Raw genomic sequence first — 20,688 nt, 5'->3', positions numbered from 1 at the left:
TCTCTCTCTCTCTCTCTCTCTCTCTCTCTCTCTCTCTCTCTCTCTCTCTCTTTCGCTTTCTCTCTGCTTGTAGTCAGGCTGTTTACTTCTCAGTTTAGCTTCAGTTCTGTTAATTATAGCTCTAATTGTTTGACAAATAAATGAATCAAAAAAAAAAACCTTCAAAAGTTGTGAAGAATAACTAAGTCAAACATAGTGGCATCTGGGTAAAGTTAACTAACAAAAGGAATGGGTGTATATAACTTTGTTCTTTCAAAGATTCACAAAACAACACTATCAAAATGTGGCTGGTGAGCTGTGTCAAGTGGAGGTGGCTTGGTGCCAAGCCTTGCAACCCGAGTTCAATCTCTGGAACCCACACTGTAAACAGAGAAATGACTCCTGCAATCTGTCCTCTAATCTCGCATGTAGGGTATGGCATGTACACACAACATACATATCTACCTATACACAATACACATACACACTAAAAGTAAAAAAATATATATAGTGTCAAAACGCCAACGATTAGTAAACTCACTTGAATGCTATATATATAGATCATTCTACTAATGTGGCAATTTTTTAAACAAGTTTGAAATTTTCCAAAGTAACATTTAGGAAAAAATAGCCAGTAATTAAAATAATAAATGAGAAAATGGAAGCATTAATAGAACACAGTGGGAACCACATGGAGAAATACAGAAGAGGAATCCCTAATTAGGTCTGGGAGACAGAAGCACCTAATTAGAGAAGCCACACAAAGGATGGATCCTAAGTTGAACCTAGGAAAAAACTATTCTCAGAAGTTTATACCAAGAAATTGGTCTAACTGAAGGAACGGCCGTTAGGTACTAGAAGCCAAGGATGATTTACTCAATGTCTAGATTCTCCTCAAGTTTTTAAATCATAGTCAGTAACTGAGAAACTTTTCATTGGAGCATTGTGATCACAGCCAATTATACAGTGGTTCAATCTGTGAGTCGTGACCCCTTTAGTGGCCAAACAACACTTTCACAGGGGTCTCATGTCAGACATTGTACATATCTGATATTTACATGACCATTCCTAACAGGGGCAAAATTAGACTTATGAAATGGCAATGAAATAATTTTATGTTTGGGGGTCACCACAACATGAAAACTGTATCAAACGGCCACAGCATTAGGAAGGTTGAGAACCACTGCAGCAATACCTTTGGAAATATCTAGAGCCACACTTCAGCTCCAATATCCTGCTGGGATGTTTGCCCTTACAGCCATATGCCAGGGCCAGGGCACAGGGCTCCATAGCTTACTAGGCATCCCTGCTCAACTTCAGGTCCAGTCTCTTCACTTTGTAAATGGTATGAAATCGATAACAAAGTGAGCCATTCATACCACAGTAATCAGCTGACTAGACAAAGCACTGTTCTCTCCTCTCCAAGAGGATACTGCTAACCTTTGTGCCATTGCATCTATCCCCACACGACAATCATGAACCAAAGTAACAATCAGTGATAAAATAAAACTGACTGAAAAATGGGAGAAATTTAGATTGTATTTATTATTACTTATCAAAATTAGCTCAACCATCTTTGGCAAGGAAATTGGTTTGGATGCCTCTTGATATCTGCAATGCAATCTGTCCTGCCCAAGTGACTAGGTCAAAATATATATAGTTTCTGTAAGGTCAGCAAAGACAAAAGCAAAACCCTTTCTTGCTTATACATGTAGTTTGAGTCAAATGGCAGAACGGGCATAGAAGCTTAAGCCGTGTTAGTTCGGGTATATGAAGTTTTAATATCCAGGGTGACATTAGTCATTGTTCATGAGAAGTAAATCTACCTTTTCAATGAGTCAAGTTGTTTTCTTTTCCAAGGAAATTAGTCAAACACATTCATTAGTGTGATTTTAAAAAATGGCACTTCTATAATTTTATTAGTTTTAAAAAACCCAGGTCCTTTGGTAGAAAAGACATAGTTGTGGTTTTTTATTCAATCCATAACCAGAGAAGAATCTAAAAATGTTTAATCATTATGAATAAAAGGAAAAGTCGCTGATACCCCTACAGTCATCTCAATTAGTTCTCACCTTAAAAAGAAAGACACAGTTAAAAAGAAAACACATTCAGGCTGCTTTAAAAGTGAATGAAATGAAATGTTTTCCAAATTTATTTTGCCTTCTTTTCTATCATTTGACCTAATGGAACCTTTAAATATAAAAATTAATATCTATTTCAATTTATCTCTTTACTTTTCATTTCTTTTTAGTTCAATCACTGTTATACAATACATAGGAAGCCAGTGATTTAACAAACTAGCTCTGTCTTCATTAACAATTGTTTGAATACTAACAAAATCTACCTTCAATAAAACTTATCTTCATAGATGACATATAAGAAGTGAAGAAACTTTTTAAAGTCTTACATCTCTTTACATTATTTGATTACAATGATTGTTTTATTCATAGGTGACTTTTCATAGCAGGCCAGAAGACATCAGGACACATAAAATCCAGAACTCTAAAACTTAACCCACCCCTTTCCTTAGAAATGGCCTATGAGAATCCTTATTCTTCCATGAGCTTCTGCCTTTATTCCCACTGTTTTCTGCCTCACAGATCCCTCAGTTCCCAGGCTTCACATTTCAATGTGACTTTCCTCCCTCTCTTCCCTAGGCTATATAGTAATAGCAGATCTCCATCCTATTTCTAACTCTGTGCAGCTAGTACACAATCATCCTTTCTCCTCTCAATGAAGCTTAGATCTCCTTAGTCAGGCACTTTGTTCCCTCGTACACTGATCTCCAGCCATAGTTTTGTGGGAACAGTTTCGAGAGGAAGGGAAGGGCAGGTGAGAAAACTGGATGACCTACCACTGAGCTTCCATTCCTTGGACACTTGTCTACATACCTTTCTCCTATTATATCTCCACACTTTCCTCCTGTTATAGCCCCCTACCCCATACATACTCCTAGAACTGCAACCACACGGGAAACCATGTTCACAGTGCCTTCCCACACAACCTTCTGGCTGAAATTCTTGCTCATGAGAACACTACCTCTTAGGAGTGAGAATGTAGTACTGAGAAAGCAGCAACTGTTTGGCGACACCCACCACACACTATTATTTTCTTTTCTATATATGTCACAACAGTCATTGAACGTAATTAAGGCAGATGTTACTTTATTTTAGAGGTAAGAAAATCAGCTCCAAGATGTGAAGTGGCTAATCAAGGAATCTATAATTAATGAGCAGGGGTGGACTTGACTCTAATCATGGACTTCTAGAAATTGGTTGCAAATAGCATCACTGACAATAGCTACCATTACTGCAGATCTTAAGGGGCCTCGCCTTGGAGTTCACTATAATCACGTCTACTAGCAACATAGAAGGCTAGCCAAGCAAGGTTTGTAATTTAGGACTGAATGACATGTTAAGTACAATGGGCTGAGGCTCATGGAGTAAATGCTGAGTTTGATCCTAGAACTCTGACCTCCATAAACAGGCACAAGGGATCCAGCCGGTACTTATACTGAAGAAGCAAGGCTCTTAAATCCCAGTCTCAAGCCATGATGCCACTTTGTTTCCTCAGCAGTGGAACAAACACACACACACACACACACACACACACACACACACACACCTACCTCTTTTTTATCTCTTTATACTTTCACTTGTATCCACACTGCTTCAGTCAAGAAAATTATATTGCAAAAAAAGGTATCTGCTTTATAATTTTAAAGAATAAGGAAAACTCAAATATACAAATGAGCCATGGAAACGTTTTGTAGTGCTCTCTTTAATCTCTATGATCTAAAACTTAAATATGTAATGTTTTAATACAGATCACAGGCATCCCTGCAATACAGCCCTAAGAACAAGAAGTTGAACACATTGATTATTACAACCTCACCCAGGACAGACGTGCAGGAGAGAATGCTCAGCTGGCCTCTGATTATGCATCAGTAATCTTGTCTCCATCCTTCATTCTCCATTAGGTCCTATCTAGACAGCAATACACTGACCTCTTCCACTCAAACTGAGGAAGCCAGTTCTAAGAAACAGCCTCTCTGCTTTTTCTGTTCTTATGAGCAGATGGAGTATGGCCCCAAGGTCTATCTCACCTTCCAAATTCTATGACTCTTTAATGCAGTTCCTCATGTTGTGGTGACCCGAACCATAAAATTATTGTTGATACTACTTCATATCTGTATTATTCCTGCTATATGAATAGTATGTGTTTTCCTACGGTCTTTGAGGGTCACAAGCCATAAGTTGAGAACGACTGCTGTAACTGATACATACTGTTGTAGGCATTTTCGAGGTGAACCCTGTATTTTGTTATATTTCAATTTTCAAATTGCTATTAGCCCAAAAAGTTAGAATCTATACATTCTACAGTGCTTAATATGGTTAAATAATGACAAGAATTCAATAAATTTCCAGAGAAGTAATGTTTCTCACTTGATCTGGCCAAGTAGCATTTGCTTCATAACATCCCCTTGCAATCATGTACCCTTTTAATGAAAACTGGAAAAGAGGAGAGAACAAAATGCAGTGTCTGTATCAAATTCTTGGCATTTCCTCTATATCTCTGCATGCAAAAGACATCCTCTCCAGTCTCTGCTGCAGTAAGTTGGCACAGGATAATTCTAGCTCAGGCAACCTAAGGAGAAATGGGGGCTTTACTTCTGAGCAGAGATGAATATAAGCCAGTTTTCTTCTCCCAACCCTGTCAAGGCCTCAGCCACTCTCAAAATTGCATGTTCAATGAAGGTAGGACAAGTTCAGATCTAGGAAGCCCCTGACGATAGAGTGCACCCCTGACAGCTTAAAGACATGCACTGTTCTGAGCCAAGCACTGATGTTAGGATGCGACCTGTTCACTGATTACAGCTCGCTGTATCTGACTCTAACAGGAAACATTTATATCTGACATTCACAGGTGAGGTCTATGCCTTAATACAAGGCTTACGTTTAGACTTTTTAAGTTGTCACTCATAAAACTGACTTATGCAGACTTGTTAACATAGGACATAACCCAAAACATTTCTGTCCATGTATATCCCAAATAAGCATAAAATATATTTTAATGTGAAAACTAAGCAGCTATTCCAGAATAAGGACATTTCAGCACCACAAAGCGCCAGTCCTACCTCCATCTCAGGTAAGTGCTTAATATGGGATGATGTGGAAAGATCCCTCAGTGTCTGAGCAACAGAGCAGCAGAGGCTCTCAGAGGAGCTGACTGTGATGTAGATCCTCATTCAGAAAAGGTTTTATGAAGAGATAAAACAGAAGGTGGAAGCAGGAATATAAGAGAAACGCCTTTTAACACTCCAGGGAGGCAGCAGAACAGTCAAGAGAGTGGCTGAAAGGCCAAGAGCGGTAAGCCAGGGCAAAGATGTGTTTCACTTTATAAAATGTCTCAACACCCAGGGTAGGAAAGGGTCCTCTGTTCTTCTGCTCTCTCGGGAGCAGCTGAAAAGAACTAGCTTCATGAAATGGCACAACATCGGAGATCCATCAGTATTTAAGTGATGATAGTCAGTAGTAACACATACACATGAATGAAGTACATGTGAATGTAGTCAGTTTTATTTACTCACACTAAGTGTCTGTCTTCTCTCTCTAGCTTTCCTTCTTTACTACTCTGAAGAGAGACAGAGCAAAGAGTTTGCAGGAAAAATAAAATCAGGTATCTAAAATTAAGACTATAATTTACATTATATTAATCATACATTTACATTGTATTGTTAATTATAATAGCAGTACTTTTCTCTTTAAATATGCTGAATCAAAAAAAACCCAGCATGCTTAAATACCAGCAGTATACCTTTAAGTAAGCCATATAAGACTCCTCTCTTATGTATTTACACATAAGAGTATAATTTTAAATATCACTATAATATAAATATATAAATAGACATTAACAAAAATAGTCCTTAAGATTTCAGAAATATAGCTTTGAAGTTACATTGTAATGAAATATTAACAAGTTCTTAATTGTTGAAAAAACATTAAGGCAGACCCAACTCTCAGTTTTAACCTTTTCCATAAGGAAAACTAACATATAAAATTAACTACTCTAGTGAAGGTCTGTGCCTTCCTAAGTGCAGAGTGAAGACAATGACAATTCAAGATTTTTCTGACTGCTAGAAATAGCATTCAGCAACTATTTGCTTTACAAATTTTAGTCTTATCTATTTTAGTCAAATGTTTCCACTTCCTACAATGAATTATGTGCCTTTGTGTTACCTACTTCTGGGCTCTGTGCTGGTTTGATATACTGTAATTTTCTTAGCATGACCAAAAATGTCTAATACAATAACTTGTCTTATTCATTAGAAATTAAGGGTTTGTTTTGGAAAGTGTGCCAAGCTTCACCTAGGTAAGTGGCCTCCAGGCCTTGCATTGTGGTTGCAGGACAGGCCTGCAAGGCTCATCTCCTGATAGTCAACTCCCATCCAGTGTCTGGAATCCATTAGAACCCATGAATGGAGAGGCTCAGCCAGTGCATATATGGACAGGTCAGGCCCTCTGTCTCACAACATTATGTCAAAGCGGGGCTACATGAAGCAAACAGAGAGGTAAAAAGATTTAAAGCAATCCATTAACAAAGCTTGGACAGAAGCAGTGGATCACACAGACAAGGAAGGACACAGACCCTGAAGGTTTTGAATTGATAAAGTACGAAAAACAATCTTATTGCCCAGAGTCTTCTTCCTGGTTTCCCTAAGTTAGTGTCTGGTTTATCTTCAAATTCAAATTTGACAACTCCACATTCTGATCAGCCCCAACTTCATCCACTTTGTCTAGTTAGGGACTTTTCATGCTTTGACCCTACACTGATGCCTGTAACCTTACTTAATGGGGAAAAAAAAGTATGTGATTCCATTGTTCTTCAACAACTTTCTCCATAGTGCTGTGTTTGCAGCTGACACTCACTTCTATTCCTAAACAATATCTAAGAAAGGATATCACCAAATTCACATGGCAATGCAAAGGGGGCAACAGCTTGAAATATCTGCATGGTAAGCAGTGAAGAAATGTTATTTAGGTGTTTCGAGTGTTGTCAGTGTTCTCTAGCTACATGCTCCATTTAAAATAATCATACCCCTGCTAAGCTTCAGACACTCAGCAGAGCCTCTCTTTTTCAACAGCCAACCTTGGTTTCTTTCTGAAGTCAGTCTTAGTTCAACAATGTCCTAAGATGTTCAGCAAGCCCAACTCTCTTGATGACAGTACTTAATCTGTAGTCTCAACCTTTGCTTAAAAAATATTGCTTTTGGTATTCTTTTACTAACAGTTACCGCCAACACCAAATGAAACAGGGAACAATACATTAATACCCTTTAAACCAGTGTCATCTTATTTATCCACTTCTATGGGTTATTTTTAGGATGTGATCACTTGAACTATTATTTATTTTTCTCAAAATATCTCCCCTTCGCCCCCGCTCAGGATCTGTGTTTTCTTGTCCTATTCTAAAAACCTCTACAAATGCAGGATAATTCAATCTACAGAAGCAACATTGATGAAATAGCCCTGGCCCTGCTGCCGAAACTAGCAACTCCCACACAGAAACGAGGAATTCCATTTAACATTTTTTCAATAACATTTTGGAGCACTTGAAGTAGAGTTCTTTTCTTAAAAACATTAAAGAAGCATAAGAACACACAACTAATAAATTTAGTCATTCATTTGTCTTCCCAGATAGATTTTTACTTGCTTATTCATTTATTCATTAACACACATTGGTATATCCAGCCATTTCAGGAAACTATATCCTACATTCTCTAGTGTTGGCTAAAAATACGTTTTCTTCATCGGGGCAGATGGCTCTGTCTTCTGCACTCTATCTTTCTCCCATTACATTACTTTCTCATTTAAGAAGTATGTGGAAAATTCTTTAGGACCAAATTTTAAATATCACCTGCCTTTTTAAAAAACATATATGATTTAGATAAATGGAAAACAGAGTTGGAGCTCTTCTCCTTATTCTAAACAGGTGGAAACTTTACACTATGGATTCTCAAAATAATTATCTTTTCTATTTTAATGTTCACAAGAAATAATAAAATTGAGCGGAAGACTGGCTTGAAGCCTCCTCTAAACCTCCATTCTTTCTTCATTGCTTCTAGGAGACCAGGAGTTCTTCACAAGCTGTCCGGACAGTTCATTAGCTACATGTAGCTTGCTTCCACAAGAAGGGTGAGCCCCAGATGACACAGCCATTTAGGTAGCACTGTGAAGAATCCTAACTCCCTTAGAAAGCTGGGTAACTCACTCCCAGTCCAAGCTTTAGCTTCCTGTCTTCCTACTTGACTTCAAGTCTCCTTCACTGTAAGGCTTTTGGATTCCTTTGAAAACTCCACATATATTAAAACCCTTCAATAGAAACTAAACTGTCTTCAAATGAATCAGCATATATGAACTCCTAGGAGAAAAAAAAAACTATGAAAATATGAAACCTAAATGCAATGTAACTTTAAAATGGAAAATTTATAATTTAAATATTATTATTAGAATAATTTCAATCCAATTTAAGGAAGTATAAAATATTATTTTTACAAAGATAGTATCAGTTTTAAAATAACCACGTCTCTGGGTTATTATTCCTTTCTTTTTGTTTGCTGTTATATAAGTAGAGTAGGGGTTCCAGGTGTTGTATCTAGGGCTTCAATATGCTAAGCCATCAATGTTTAAACTCAGCACTTAAAATATAATTTTGAATTTTGATACAAGGCTTTTGGCTATGTTGATCAGGCTGGAGAATCTGTCCTGTAGACCAAGCAGGCTTTGAATTTCCTGCCTCAACCTACCACACAGTAGGGATTACAGGACTGCATCACTAAGCCCAGCTTCAAATTTTTGTTGTTTATTTTAAATGTTACTTTGACCTGAGTAAAAATATTTTTAAAATAATTTTTGCTCTAGAATGGTTCTAAATCAACAACCTCTGGGCTGTGATGCCCTTTTCAAGAGTTCAATGTCTATAATTTAATCTTAACAGAACATGAGTAAAGTTAACAGTGTTTTTGTTAGTTGATTTTTATGAAACACTTGAAATATTTTAGAACAATTACAAAGTTATACTGATATATGAGAAACAAGCTCAATCTTTCAACATCAGACTTTGAAAATGCAGAATAAAATCTTCTTTTCTCAAGTTTGGATGGATTATGTGTGGAGACTGGCTGCACCATGCTCGACACGCACTGAACTAAGCTGGCGTGAGGGCTCTGAGAACCCGGCAGATGGGGACGCTTATGGTATGTCGGTATGTCAGTGTTTTCAGTGGAGAGACTCTGACCTCCTTTCTGAACAACCTACACTTTTTGAAATGCACGATAACGTTGGCTTCAGATAACCTGGGCAATCTTCAAAATATTACTGCAGAGCCACGTTTTCCTAACCTGGAAATAGTCATCAAGAGGTCTAATAAGAAACACTCAAGTTACTCCATGAAAGACAGTGATATCCCTGTAAGTGTGATAGTCAGCAGGCTTCTTCCAAATGACAATAGCAAATGAAGAAAATCTATAAAAGAACCTTCACCAGAAAACTGACAACAATGTGGAGAAAATAAATAAGGAATGTTCCAAAATTAATGCATCTGGCATGTGATAGGTAAAGTATCTGAATATTCAGGGTTATAAGAAAATCACCATAACAAAAAGGCCATCTGTATGATGGAAACATGCAGAGCTGACCTTGAGTAGGTTCAGTGGGGGAATGGTAACCTTTTACAAGGGGCACTACTGAAACAACAACAACGACTGTCGAGGACTTGGCATGACTTTTGTCTCTAGCTTAGCTCTCTCCCACATGATGGTGAAGTCATGCTATTGTACAGGTCTGACACATTGACTTCTAGATAGAATGAATTCTTATTATGTCCAGTTTTTTCATCTCAGACTCATTTCTCTAGGTTCTCTCTTATTTTTTAAAAAAAAAAAGGTAAAAGAAAACAACTCCTTACTAAGTATCTGGTGTATTCTAATCATGGCTTGATGTGATTCAAACTTCTATTTATTCCTCAAAGAATCCTATCATGTATTACTACACTCACTACAAAGACTAAAAATCTGGTGTTCCCCAATGTAACACAATCAAGTAACTTCCTAAGGCAACACAACTATTACATGGTAAATCCAGGGTTTCTAGGCTTCTCTGGCTCTGGAACTGATATTCTTAACCAGAAGGCTAAATGAGAACATTTCTAACTCTTAGAAATGGCATAAAGTTTCTGTAATTTATATCTCATATACTCTAAATGTTTATATTCACTTTATAGTATTTTGACCCTTAGCATTGACGCTTTTCCTTCTCATGACAAAATTCTCCTTAGGGAGAGACCTCACTGATTTTATTTATGCCATGCTATCTTATATTTATAACAGAGCATAATAAAGCAAAGTAAACTGTCATGAACATATTCTTTGACAAAGAATTGCATTCTATATATCTAAGAGTTTTTCACATGAAAGATTTTATGATGGGTTTTGTTTTTATTAGTTAATATGTACTACTTGAATAATATCCCCAAATTACAGCCTAGTTAAAACATAAATAGCCAGCTACCAACAAAAATTAAAAGCAGGTATTAGAAAGTAAGATACAAAGTAAAAAAAGAAAACACACCATGATTAAGTGAAGGAAGATAGCCTTGCCACGACATTGAAACTACGTAATTTGAATAGAGACAACCAAAAGCAAAATGGAGAGGTCTATAAACAGCCACATTTGCAACAATAACAGCCCAAATGACTCCCACACTTATAAAATGAGGTGCATGTGTTAGTTATAAGTTAGTTCCATTCACACTCAATCCTATGTTTACCTTCACATCTATGTATGTTTGCATAGCAAAATATTTTGAAATGTGCAGTCAATTTAAGTTTGTTCTGATGATATTCTGGAAAGTTCAGCACTATCTTAATCTTACTGGAGTACTGCTGGAACATATGGTCTTTTTCAAATTAAGATACAAATGTTCCTGGAACATTTGCTCATGTGGTTTGATTTTTACTCTCATCTGATATTTTCTAAACATGCTCTTTCTGGGTGACAGCATACACTCCCCAGGATTTGGATACAAGGAGTGACTGTATGTAGCCTAGACACTCAAGTGCCTCTTACATGCAAATGAAATTCCTCCTGTAGCAGCCAGGGAATGATGCTGGTCCTTACCCCTTTGTGTGGCCACAAATACTAATCATGAAGTGTGTGATTACAGCCTCCTCTGGAAGGAGCATCAGTTTTTGCCTTGAGGCTTTAGTTGTATTGACACAGAGTTTGGTTTAAAATGAAGCATTTTCCTTTGTTCTTTTAAGTTTTCCATATGACATCATTACTTTATGCGTTGCAAGTTACAATTTTACAATATTGTACATTTAAACCATATTTTGAGAATTTCTTTACGGAGATATACATCAATGATATATTTCTAATAGTTTTCCCTCCATACGCTGGCACCAAATTAAGTTCTAATGCCAGAAATACTTTCCAGTGTGAAAAACATAAAAAAGGTATGGGTCAGTTTCTTTACCTCTCCATTTTCCAAGTGTATTGTGTGCTCATGAGTGATGCTGAACACTTTACTCCTGTGCTAACAGACGTACTGTTAGCACAGGAGTAAAGTGAAAATACAAACCTGCAGCATCTGCACTAATTTGCCCCTTTATTTTGACTGAGTTTAAAGTCCCCACATCTACACAAGGACCTTGTTTTCTAATCACTTTGGTACTATTAGACCCTAAAGTTAGTCTTCTTACACAGTTCTGCAATATCTTTCCTTTAGTTTAATTAAACATATGTTGAATGTCCATTTCTTTCCTAGACACTGTGTTGAGATTATAAATCAATACATAAAACATTCTTAGCCTCAAGCTTTTCGAAGTGTAGTAAGGGATGCCAATGAACAGCAAAATAAATAAATAAATAAATAAATAAATAAATAAATAATAAAAAAATAGACACCTTGAATCAGTACTATGGCTACCTAGCATTCAAAGCTAAATTCTGACATTTCTGTTTTGATGAGTCTCTCTTCAGGATGAGCCTACACTGGTAGTTTGTGTTCTGCTTCAGAGAATAAAGATCAAAAAAAATTCTATCACCTGTGCAACTGGCATTACTATCACTAACTGGGATACTGCAATGTTACAAACAAACATCAGGCAAGATGAAAAAGAACTTCTGTCCCATCTCTAATTATTTGTGTTCATTCCTTGACATTTTCCTTCCTTCCCACTGCCAGTCCATCTCATGACAGGACAACATTTTGGTTCTTAGAGAATGGAAGACCTATCCATCTGTAAAAGGTTTCACTAACCAGATCTGTCAATCTGATAAAGACACTATGCTTTTAAAGAGATGTTTATATCTCGGTCAACTGTTAATACAAGCCAGTAGTTATTTGAACCTGTGATTTGCATATATATCATTTAATGTCTGTGATAACTGAGAGGGAACACTAGGGTCCAGGAGCATGACTTTTCTTTTGAAGTTTCTGCTGCAGGCTGTCTGTGCATGTGCTTGTATCTTCTCCCATTTTATTTACTATTTTATTCAGAGAGCCTTGTGTTTTAGTTGTGACTCAATCTTTTTCTAGCAGTATGACCTTGGGAAAATTACATAGTAACATCTACATGTTGGCCATTTTCTGTATGCTAGCCACTGTGCTAAATACTGGCACAAGCTGCTTTAGTAAATTAAATCTTCATAAAAACCCTGACAAGGAGATAATGTTATTCATATATTAAAGAGGCTGAGACTACAGCTGAGAGAAGACTATAAGAAAATATCCCAAGGTCACAAAGCCAGATATGAAATAAGAGCCTAGAATGACCTGGATAGGGGCTGTATTGATTTTCCTTGATGGCACTGAGCTATCCAAAGGGTAAGGAGAGAAGGGGGCATTGAATGCCCAGAATGTTCAAAGAGCAGGGATCTTGCCGACAGCTTCTGTATCTACCCTTTCCAGTGCCAGTGAGTCCTGGGGTAAAGACCATGTTGGGCTGTTCGACTTCATAGAGCTTCAGTTTCCTCATCCCCAAGGTGCAATAATAATAGTATCCTGAGTACCTTTCCATTATATTGTATAATTTCATCTGAAAATGTCTTATAGGTATAAATGATCTTCTATTACCATTCCTGCCACTTACCTCCCTCTAATCCCTACCTCAAGTTTTCTAGGAAAAAAAATGTGATTCTAAGGTAGACAATTAATAAAATATGAAAATTAACTAAAAGATCATTTTAATTCTGTAAAACTAACCCATAAGCTTTTAGTTCCATATAATATGGATAATAAATAAGAATGTTTTGCTTCAAGCAACAAAACTCTTTAAAGTAACAAAAATGCCAGCAGCTCTTCACCGCCCAATATTCACCTGTCCATTCTCTTGTTCTGATGAAACACAGGTCTGTTCTTTACATTTTCTTTTCTACATGGACATGTCTAATGAGGGTTACATACTTTAAAAACACAACCTAAATAATAAAAACTAAATATTTGTTTAATTCAGCATCTACTATAATGTAAATATTCTGCCCATTCTCCTCTGTCTGGAGGTCTCTGCTGCACAAAGGAAGAGGGAACATGGGATGGACAGGCACAAGTTTCAAGTTGATCTGGGTTACATACAAATACTCTAACTGGGCTCTGGGATTTATCCTGAGAACAGGCACATGCACCATAGGCTTATATGAACAACAAAAACAATTACTGCAGAAGGAGTACAGGTTCATGCCTGTGAAGCACAGGGTAAAGAGTAACCTAGAAATAAGTTAGATACTGGCTCTGTGCTAGGTCTGTGCTTCTGCACACACAGGCTATACTGCTGCCTTCCCACACCTCAGAAACAGAGAACCCTAGCACTCAATATAGATTCTTTACCCAGTCTCAGGTGAATTTTCCATGAAGAACACAGTAAACAGGCCCACGTCATAATCCCACTTATAATCCCAGCACTACAGACTGGGAGACAGAAGATCACTAAGTGTTAGGGCTGGCTCAACTGTAAGAGTAAATTTCAGAAGGACTTTCGCTGCACTACAAGACCATCTTTGAAAAATAAAAGAGGAAAGGAAGAAGAGAAAGGGGAGAGAAGGGAAGAAAGAGAGGGAGAGAATAAAACCCTAAGAGAGAAGAGGTTGTTGAATTATTTCAGGGCTTGAACATGCGGCAGGAATGCCAACAAGGGACTAGTGTGTGCTCTAGCCCTACCCGGATGATAGAGCTGCATTTCTGCTTCCCAGGCTGAATTTAAGGAAACACTCATTTAATAACTTTGCGGTTTTAAATATTCATGTCAAGCTAACTAAAATACATGCACTTTTGCAAAATAAAGGATTGCTAATTTTTTTTAATATTTTAAATCTCAAAAACAATCTTACTAAATACACAATGATGACTGTAACATGAAAAAACAAAATGTTTCAAAACTCCAACTAAAATCACTGAGTAAGATGCTTTAAAATCAGTCCAATACCAAGATTTATTAGGAGTAAAATAGAACAGAAATGTAAAGCTCACCCAGAACCACCCGTCTCCAAAAAGTGTTTGCAATAAGTAGTGGTCCCATGCAGGTCAAGTTTGTCTGTTATCACAGTTCTCTAAGTACTCTCTAATGAGATCCATTTACACTAATCCATGCCTAGAGGTTTTGTTTTCTAATCTTCTGAAACTGCTTCCTAGAGAAATCAGAATCTTACCTTTCCATATCTTCTGGAGATGTTTCCTGGTGTACTCTGAAAATCCGTGAGGTCTATGTCAACAGCCACTCTCTTCCTCCCATGGCCTTAGAAGATGGAGAAATTCCAACACCTGCTGCTACCACTGAGTGTCGAGGCTAGGAAAGTTTTAGGGTTTGGATAGCAGGACCACTGAGCCACAGCCAAAGCTCGGGATGCCTTAGCAACTGAAAGCAAGTGTAGAGGGCTCTGTGGTACCCAGCACAGAGCTCAATCGTAGCAGCAGGGGGAGGAATATTCCTCACCCTCACAAGGGTTGAGAGGCAGCCAACCAGGGACCACGATTCTGCCAAGGGGCAGTGCCAAGGAGGTAGAGACATGACCAGCCAGCACAAGACCCTGGGAGATGAGCAGCAACCAGCACAGAGCTCAGGTAGCAATTGAGAAGAATCACCAAGGTTCTCACCAGAACACAAGAAGCAATGGAAAAGTGCAACAAAATACATGGGGGCAGCCATTCACGCATCCCACAGAAAGCCAAAACATGGATGAAGGGGGTGGAGATCTAGTTCTAGAAAGAAAAGTGAGGGACACATGTTATAGCATGCCTGCTGGACTAACGTTAAGATTTCAAAAGTCGCATGAGATTACTATACCCTGTCATTGCAACCTTAATATTAAATTAATTTATAAATGTAAAAAAAAAACCCAGGAAGGTGGTCCACAGGCAAGAGGTAGAAAGGCAAAGCTGTCTGGAATTAGAAGAGAAAATAGGAAGACACAGAGATTAAACTCAATTAGTTGTTTTTTTTAAAATCTTGAGAAAAATAATTACTTTCTAATTGTGCAACACATATTTCATCAAGTACATCACTTTCAACCAGAGCCAGATGAGGGTGAATGGGGAGTTTGATGACAAAAGAATTTGACAGGAGAGAGGCAGGTGTTCCAGGAGTGTAGAAGCTGGAGAAGAGCAAGAGATGGAACTAGGAAAGACAACAGGAAACCAGAGAAGAAGCAAGTGTCAGTTCAATTGGTAAAGCTCTAATGTACAAGACTGCTGACTGCCTGTGCCTCTCACAACACTGTTTTCCATGAAGGTGCAGAGAGCTTGATACCTAGGATGCGAGGCTCTCAACTCCCACAAGCCTTGAGGAGCTTACACTGAGGTGCTTACTATGGACCGTGAGAGCTACATCATGCAGGAGACAGCTCTCAGGGTAACTGCTTTGATAAGCTGGATGAAACTTAGAAACTAAGTGTAAGCATTGAGAAGATGTTAACTATGTCTAACATACAGCAAATGAAAATGACAGATAATTTAGGCAGTCTGACTTTTACAATTAGAAGCAAGTTAACTATGCAGAGTATTTTAGACTTGTTTTGGACATTTGGACATAGGTGTGAAAAGACCCTATTACATAATAGCAGTTATGTGTGAGTAACTCTTCACTTCTGTATCAACTTCAAATTCAGAGCAACTAAAATCTAATAATGATTCATTTAGTTGGTATATAAAAACTCAAGAAACTTACTATTTAAAATAATCTTTTTGAAACAAAAGTTAATTCCCTTCCTCACTTCCAATATACAAAGTTAAAAATAAATGAAATGAACCACTTTATTTGAGGGAGGGTAAGTCTATCTATGTCTGGTCAACAAAGACCAGCTATTATTATAAAATACAATAAAACTAATAATGCAATGTAATCAATTCTCATTAAGCAACTAATATTTTAATCTGAAAGAAATCGAGATTTTTATAAAGGGGAAAGATAATCTCAAATACCATTTTTAGAAAGTTATCATCGTGTGTGTGTGTGTGTGTGTGTGTGTGTGTGTGTATGTGCATGGCATGTGGAGGCACATGTGACATGGCATATACAAGGAGGGCAGAGGACTTATATCTGAAGTCTGTCCTTCCACTTGTTTGTAAGTTCTGGGGATAAGCGTGGATCTCCAAGTTTATAGAGCAAATATCCTTTATACACAAAGATACTGTGCAAAGCCTCTATGTTTCTCTCTAACAATCCTACTTCAGTTTACTTAAATCCTGATTTGAATGTAGTCTTAACATTTTCAGACATAGTATCACTGAGAAAGGCTTAAGAAACAGTGGCTGAACTCTGACATCGGGAGGAGGGAGAATGATCTCTTCCATAAGGTGGTCTCTTGAGGTTAAATTCAACAGATCAATTTTACTTTGCATCACTGCACTTACATTTTTCAATTCCATCTAAATAAAGCAATAACAAGAACTTGTTGAAGCAAATGGGGATCTAAAATGGGAAATTCAATGTACTTATTTATAAACCTTTTTAGATCACATGTATGTCACTCAGTAAAAACAAATATATAAATAAATATAATAAATGTATAAATAAAGTGGGCTAGTCAGTAAGTTAAAACTTGAGATGTTTGAGTAAATGTTAAGCATTAAATGCTCCTAACAAATGCATCAAAACCTGTACCCCAGCACCACCTACATAATACCATAAGAAGGCAGAGAATGCTAATGTTGGGGTGGGGTGCCAACTCCTAAAGGCTAAAGAGACAACCTTGCTAAAAGGGAAAAGAAATTTAAGCATGTTTCTTTCTATTTCACTTGCCAGAACTTTACTACTTAAGTTCTCAAGTATAATTGTTACAGTTTTTAGAGAATATATCTTAAACATCTATTAACATAGGATGATTATTCTAGGAAAATTTGCAGTATACAGTCTATAGCCTTATAAAAACTTAAAATTAGTATTTCTTCCAATTAATGAAATGAACATACAGGCAATGGGTATCTCATTACCATCTGAGATGAATTATGGTAAATATATCTTTATATCAAAAATGAACTCTATTTTCAAGATAGAAAATACTAGCTCATCCAGAGTATTAATGCAAAATACAACAGTAAGATACAGCCTGTACAACTATCCCATTCATAAGAGCATATATTATACTAATTTGCTTACATAATCATCTCTCTTTGAATATATAACATTTCTGGCAAAAATCATGCACATCAAACAACTTCATTTAAAATCTATACTCAACTAGTATGAATAAAGCACAAGTACAATTAGAAATGGAAAAAATAATTACTTTGATCTAAGAAAGAATAACAGTGACTTAAGTAAAGGACAGATGAAGAGAGACTAAAACATTCTATAGAGAGCTATATCCCATTTGCTGAACTGTCAGTCAGTTTGAGAATCACCCTTATGTGTGAGTAAATGCCAGCTGTACTTATGAAACATAAGCAGGCTACAAATCAGGGCATAAGTGTGGAATGTGCTCCCAGAGTACACAGCCTCAGAAGCTCTCTTCCATGCAAAGCTAGCCTCCCTCACTTTAGCTTAGTTCACTGGCTTCCAATTTGCCTCATTCACTCACCAGCATCTGAGACAACTCCATGCTTCATCTTCAGCAGATAATATATCATTTATGCTAGCCAAGGTGCCATGAAAAGGATTCAAGATGGGTCCCTTAACCAACACCTCTCGTGTAACTGCTATGGAACTGAGAATTAGGGATGGTCTGCTAGTCAGCTATGCTTCCATTCCCCAGGATCAGCAGCAGCGGGTGGCAGCAGCAGCTTGAGTGCTGTCAGATCCACACCCAGTAGGATGCTAGCCAAATCATTCTTGTTGATTCCACACCCACACAGACTACCCATGTGTTTGCACTTATCCCACACCAAGTGTCAAGACAGGTGTCTTCCTGTGATCGTACCTAAATCTGCTCTCTAAGCAAGTGATACAAACACTGTTACTATGAGATGCTCAGTTTCCAATTCTATACAGAAAACTGCTTCCAAAGTTTATCTTTCAGCAACCTCACTAGCCCTTTCACAATTTCTTTATTTCCTCCTCATTACTGGTAAGCAAATTAACTGCCCTACAACCTGTCGCTGAAAAATACCACATAAAATACCCTGAGATTACCCTGCTACCCTGAGATTTTGCTCAATTTTAAAATCACTCTTATCTTCCTTTCTAGCATAGAATCAGTTTTCAAAGGTTACTGTTTTCATACTCTGTACAACACTCTGGCTACATGGGAAGACATCAGTTCTTAAAACTTTCACAGAATGAGCAGTGCTTCTCTGTTTCCATATTTTATTTCCTTTCTGATGTTATTGATCATTTCTTTTCACCAGAATATGATTAGACAATAAAGGCATGTAGGAGCATTAGCAAGGTATTTAGATGATGTGTTGAAATTCAATTCTATAGATAGAAAAGATAACTAGATTTATTTTGTAGAAATTTAAAAGCTTCAAGAGGAAACAAAAAAGATTAACATAATCATATCACAGACTAATTAGAGAATTATGAACACTAATGCATGAATTCTCTGCATAGTAGAAAATTGGCCTTATTGGTGAAACTGCAAACTTGTGAACCAAGACCCTTGTGGCTTGTTTCTTAGGTGTTTTACATCAACACAGTAAGGTGAATGCTAAATGTAAGACGTGTCACCTAATGTCATAATCCTGTAAAAGCAGGAAAAAGGTAGACTTTGGAATGTACCTGCAACACTGTAGCCATCTCTCATCCTCCCATCTCCTGTAGATCCTTGAAAACTGAGTACTAGAGCGCTTCAAGAGTGGAAGTAATAAATACCATGCCTAGTCAGAACCACAGTGGGAAGAGGACCTGCTAAGGTCCACTCCCTTTCAGAAACATACAAATATGAATAAGTCTGCACAGGTGAACATATTTCTCTCACATGTTTTATGCCTGTCAGATGTTAGGAGGTCAAGAATGTATCTAGTCACATTTTTCAAAGCAGATCATGTCTTCGGTGGCACCACGGGACTAAAGCATTATTACCAGCAGTGCCTGCTCTCCTGAAGAACCACCATGGCTGCAGTCATACTTATATGTATTCACAGCTCAGCCCATGAGTTTCATTAAATGCAAGGCTGAGACAATGAGTTCAGACAGAGCTTAAGAAATTCAAGGGCCATCCCATGAGATATGAGCTGAAACCAACTTTGACCAAGGGCTTCCCTGAATATTCAGCAGCTTAAATGACCTTCCTTGAATGAGCTGATGAAGACACAAGACTATCAGATCAGACAATTCAAGTCATGCACCGAGGTCCCTAATGCTAAGGCAAAATAATACTGAAGCCAACCTGTTTAACTGGCTGTAACCTACTCAAGCCATTTTTGGCTGGCTACTGCATGTTTAGGTGAAACTAAGGAGAAGAATCTATGAAACCCTTAGGAGTATATTATTTTGATGAATTTTCCCTTGGTTATAATTTAGACATAAGCTTAAAAAAAGCAGCCACCGGGAAGCACTTACCAACAACTTATTGATATGCCTATGTGGACTCCCTTCAAGTGACATACCATGTAAGAGTATTTATTCTCAATTATTTCTAAAATCAAAATAAAAGGAGGTGGACAGTTCTCTAGGGTTTCTAGTCAACTTTTCTCTGCAGTAACCCTGAATAGTGGTGTTGATATCACATAAAATGAATTTGATCTATTCACCTGCTAATAACAGATTTAAATCTGTTCCAACCTCTACTTGGAACACTGGATTTAACAACAACAAAAACAACAACAACAACAACAAAATGCTAAAAAGTATATCCTTCCATATTTTTGGTAAGGGAAATAAAGTAACTACATAGACTGTGTGTGTGTGTGTGTGTGTGTGTGTGTGTGTGTGTGTGTAAGATAAGACTAAAAGAGTTATTTGTACGACACATCTCATGATGAAGTTCAAGTTGGCATTGAACTTTTGAGATTGATAAACAACCTCCTGTACAAGTGACTTTTATCATCTTGGCATTAGTGAGTGATAACTAGGAGAACCCAACATTTATTAAAGCTGCCATACAAGCATATATAAATTTTAGTTTATCCAGAACTTGTTCAATCTGTCATATAGTTATTTCTTGTTGATGCTAGGGGCAGTGGAGGTGTTAGGATTCAAGCCCAAGTGCTTAGTCATGTAAATAGTTCGAGAGAGAGAGAGAGAGAGAGAGAGAGAGAGAGAGAGAGAGAGAGAGA

The 20,688-nt window shown here is 37.4% G+C and overlaps 1 protein-coding gene across 25 annotated transcripts in view; it reads right to left on the bottom strand.

Moving 5' to 3' along the window:
• Mbnl1 (muscleblind like splicing regulator 1) overlaps positions 1-20,688 on the bottom strand; it is a 172,996-nt gene that overhangs the window by 69,863 nt on the left and 82,445 nt on the right. Inside the window, exon 1 of one of the 25 annotated variants that reach the window (XM_028763521.1) lies at positions 14,685-14,984. The exons of the other annotated variants lie outside the window; for them this stretch is intronic. The gene's annotated coding sequence lies outside the window, so the exon portion shown is untranslated. Of the gene's footprint in view, positions 1-14,684; positions 14,985-20,688 lie in introns of those variants that run through there. 25 annotated transcript variants of the gene reach the window in all.

This window comes from Grammomys surdaster, unplaced genomic scaffold, assembly GCF_004785775.1.
Source record: "Grammomys surdaster isolate TR1022 unplaced genomic scaffold, NIH_TR_1.0 139, whole genome shotgun sequence".
Lineage (NCBI taxonomy): Eukaryota > Metazoa > Chordata > Mammalia > Rodentia > Muridae > Grammomys > Grammomys surdaster.
The sequence above is the reverse complement of the archived record's forward strand: the minus strand, read 5'-3'. Positions and strand labels throughout refer to the sequence as shown.